The 4,360-nt window shown below is 40.4% G+C and overlaps 1 non-coding gene and 1 pseudogene across 1 annotated transcript; both read left to right on the top strand.

Moving 5' to 3' along the window:
* The first annotated feature begins 182 nt into the window (after positions 1 to 182).
* LOC103213504 lies at positions 183 to 2,622 on the top strand (annotated as a pseudogene).
* Positions 2,100 to 2,206, top strand: LOC122152113. The gene has a single exon (XR_006164396.1). It is a non-coding gene; the product is annotated as a U6 spliceosomal RNA (small nuclear RNA).
* Positions 2,623 to 4,360: the final 1,738 nt, after the last annotated feature.

Raw genomic sequence — 4,360 nt, 5'->3', positions numbered from 1 at the left:
AGGTGTGGGTTCAATTCCAGACCTGAAGGGCAGCTAGGGGCCATAGTCTCAGTGGTTCCACCAGGCTCTATCGGACCAGCAAACCTGGTCCATCCCCCTCTTTTTTTTCTCCAAATGATTTTGAGTCTTGTTCCACATTGGGAACAACAGAATTGACTCATCATATGGCCTCATGGGTTTTAGATGAACTTTGCTCTGTTATATCTGAATCCTCTACCCTAAAGTCATCTGGTACCAAAACCTTTGATAGTAACTGCTTTAATCAAGGGCAGGTTCAGTTGAGGAGAGGAGAGAAGGCAGCTGTGCCACGCCTCAGTTTCTCGCACGAAATCTTAAAAGAGAGATCCCAGAGTTTGCACAAGTTCACAGGAGCAGAAAACACTGTCAGACAGACTCAGTGATGATGAAGTTGCAACTCTGCTAATGTCAACAGTGAAACCTCTGAGGGAGCCAACACCCTCTGAAGATGTGATTGATATTAAGCCTCAACCAGATGATCACATTGATGAAGATCTTAATTTTGTGAAGGAGACTTCCTTATCTCAGGAAAAACCTACAGTGAAGCTAACATATGGTTCTTTTCACTCATCTATTGAGATTTGTCAGCCACCTCCAAGTTGAAATGTAGACAGTTGTGCTCATTCAAACAGACTGCAGTTTCAACAGCAGCAAAATGATATTCAAGAAATTGTATTCATACTACCACAGAAGTCCACATACAGAACAGCTGGGTATAACACAGATCATTTGTGTAAACCAGAACTGCTAACAGCTCAAAGAAGACTTACAGTACTTCTTCAGAAACAACCTGGAAAAAATGAGTATTGAGGAAGAAAACTTTCTGAAGAGAAAGCTGTCCATAGTAAGTTGAATTGTTAAAGTAAAAAATTTCAATCAGGATGGAGAAGAAGAGGAGGAAGATGATTATGGTTCCCAGGCAAGAGGTGTCTCCAACAGTGTGTCATGCCATCAAAGCCTGCAAGGAGACCTTCACTTCCACCTTATAAGAAAACTAACAAGAACCTAATTTTGAAGGCTATATCTGAAGTTCAAGAACCTGTAATAAAAACAACAAACTATTCTACAATCCCTCAGAAACAGACACTTCCAGTGTCTCCTAGAACTCAAACTTCTCAAGATGAATTGCTAGCAGAAGTGGTCCAGGGCAAAGTAGGCCTCCCAGAATAAGTCCCCCAATTAAAGAACAGGAAATAAAAGAGGATAATAGAGAAAAAGGTAACATTACCTATGATATAGAATCCATGGTCCATACAAACACAAGATCATTTATCCTGCAAAGCGAAAGCTGTCTGAGGACATAGTAGAGGCATGAAACCATGAGTTGGGGATGAAGTTGGCAGGTACCCTTCAGGTACTTTCAGGACACCTTATGCAGACATTAAGGAGCTCTGGTGGCACAGTGCCTAAGGCATTTGACTACTAACCAGAAGGTTGGTGGTTCAAACTCACCATCTACTCTACAGAAGGATGATGGGCAATCTATTTCCATAAAGATTTACCATCTTGGAAATCCAGTGGAGGTCATTATGAGTTGGAATCGACTCAATGGTTGTGGGTTTTTGCTTTGAACTATGCAGACATTATGAGATCTTGTACAACCAGATAAACCTGCAAGTGCCAAGATTATAGTAATGCTAGATTGGTGTCCCCAGCTCCCAGGATACATGTCAGATCAAGAGGAAGACATGTGCTTTGAAGGCATGAAACCAGTAAACCAAACTGCAGCCTCAAAGAAGGACACAAAGGTCTTCTCCACCCACAGGAGTTGCAGCTGGTGAGCAGACAGCTGGAGGACACAAATAGTAGCTCGTCAAATGCTGAGGTAAGTGAATTGAATGTGGCAGAAACCATACAAACTTTTGGAGGGCTGCAAGTACTGGCTTGATTGTAAACACGGGGATGAGTGTGCCTACTATCGCCCCATTTCACCTTGCAAAGCCTTTGCCATTGTAAATATGCTGAAAAATGTGTCTGTTCATCCAAATTGTAAATGCAATGCAAAATGTACTAAGCCAGATTGCCCCTTCACTCATACAAGCAGAAGAATCCCAGCACTGACTCCAAAATCAGTTACGACAGTGCTCGCATCCACAGCACGTATACAAAAATTAGAATGATACAGAGAAGATTAGCATGGCCCCTGTGCAAAGATGGCACACAAATTTGTGAAGCGTTCCACATTTTTGGATAAGTAAGAAGGACACAGGGAGGAAGTAGGAAGAGCACTGGTACATTGTGGGATTGTAATAAGTGTCACAAAATAAAATATTTTGTTGGCTGGAAAACAAATTTTGCTCTGTAAAATTTCACGCAAATCACAATAAAAAGTAACAAACCAAAACACAGTTACAACACCAGCTGCATCTTCCAGTACACAATTCTGACGTTACTTCCCAGCCTGTAAGAAAATGGACTCTCCATTCTATCATCCAAAACACTGTAGGTTTAACCCAGTGTACAAGACTTGACTGTGTATTTTACCATCCCACCATTACTGTCCCAACACGACATACCTTGGAATGGATTTGACTTCAAACCAGCAAATGCCACCCAGTTCCACCAGGCAGAAGACCAAGGATTTTGCAATTTGCCATCTACTGATGGGAGATACTCTACAGAACTTGTCAAGTCTTAGATACTTGGAATATATTGCTTTCATACTATGGAGTTTATATTGCCTATCTGACGTGTCTAATTTTTCAAGTTTGTACGTTGTTTAGTGGTCTTAACATTGGGTGTTTTTGTTCTTCTTAATTTTGTTTCTATTTTTACTATGAGAAAATATTTTAAGGAAAAACTAAAGCCAGTTGAGGCATGTTTGTGGGCTGTTGTTTTAAGTTTTGTTGTCAGGTGCCATCGAGTGGGTGCTGATTCATAGTGACTCAATGTACAACAAAACGAAACGCTGCCTGGTCCTGCACCATCATCACAATCCTTGCTATGCTTGAGTCCATCGCTGATCTCATTGACGGCCTTCCCCTTTTTCGCTGACCCTCCACTTTACCAAGCATGATATTCTTCTCCAGGGAATGCTCCCTTCTGACAACATGACCAAAATAAGTGAGATGAAGTCTGGCCATTCTTGCTTCCAAGGAGCACTCCAGCTGCACTCCTCCCAGGGCAGCTTTTGTTTGTTCATCTGACAGTCCATGGTATTTTCAGTATTCTTTGCCAACACCACAATTCAAGGGCATCAACTCTTCTTTGGTCTTCCCTATCCAGCTTTCATATGGCTTGGGTTAGGTGCACCTTAGTTTTCAAAGTGACATATTTGCTTCTTAACACTTTAAAGAGGTCTTTTGTAGCAGATTTGCTCAGTGCAACACAATGTCTGATTAGTGAAATGGAATCTTTGACAACTTCAGTCTCTTCCCCATGTATTGTGATGTTGCTTATTGGTCCAGTTGTGAAGATTTTTGCTTTCTTTATGTTGAAGTGTAATCCATACTGAAGACTGTAGTCTTTGATTTTCAACATTAAGTGCTTCAAGTCATCTTTGCTTTCAGCAAGCAAGGTTGCATCATCTGCATATCACTGGTGGTTAACGAGTCTTCCTCCAATCTTTTTTTTTTTTTCTTCTTCCTCCAATCTTGATGCTGGGTCTTCTTCATATAATCCAATTTCTTGGATTATTTACTCAGTATACACATTGAATAAGTATGATGAAAGGATACAACCCTGAAGCACACCTTTCCTGATCTTAAAACATGCACTATCCCCTAGTTCTGTTCAAAAGACAGGCTCTTGGTCTGTGTATAGGTCCTCATCAGAACAATTAAGTGTTCTGGAATTCCTATTCTTCAAAATGTTATCCATAATTTTTTGTTACCCATAATTTATTATGATCCACACAATTGAATACCTTTACATAGTCAATAAAACACAGGTAAACATCTTTCTGGTAGTCTTTGCTTTCAGCCAAGATCTATTAGACATCAGCAATGATATCCCATGTTCCACATCCTCTTCTGAATCCAGCTTGAAATTCTGGAAGGTCCCTATCATATACTGTTGCACCTATTTTTGAATTATCTTCAGCAAAATTTTACTTGTGTTTGTTATTAATGATATTATTCAATAATTTCCATATTCTGTTGGATCATCTTTCTCTGGATCATACCTATCAGAATGGCATAAACAAGAAGACGGACAACAAGATCAGGAATTTCACATGAAACACTCATATATTGCAAGTGGGGTTGTAAAACAGTACAATCTCTTTGGATAAGGTGTGTTGTTTTGTTGCTGTTAGGTGCCGTTGAGTTGGCTCCAATTCATAGCGACCCTATGTACAACAGAATGAAACACTGCCTGGTCTTGTGGATCCTCAGTCCTGGAC

This window comes from Orycteropus afer, unplaced genomic scaffold, assembly GCF_000298275.1.
Source record: "Orycteropus afer afer isolate SDZICR_OR568_19922 unplaced genomic scaffold, OryAfe1.0 scaffold04031, whole genome shotgun sequence".
In the NCBI taxonomy this organism is placed as follows: domain Eukaryota; kingdom Metazoa; phylum Chordata; class Mammalia; order Tubulidentata; family Orycteropodidae; genus Orycteropus; species Orycteropus afer.
Note: the sequence above shows the minus strand (reverse complement) of the source record. Positions and strands in the feature narration are given on the sequence as shown.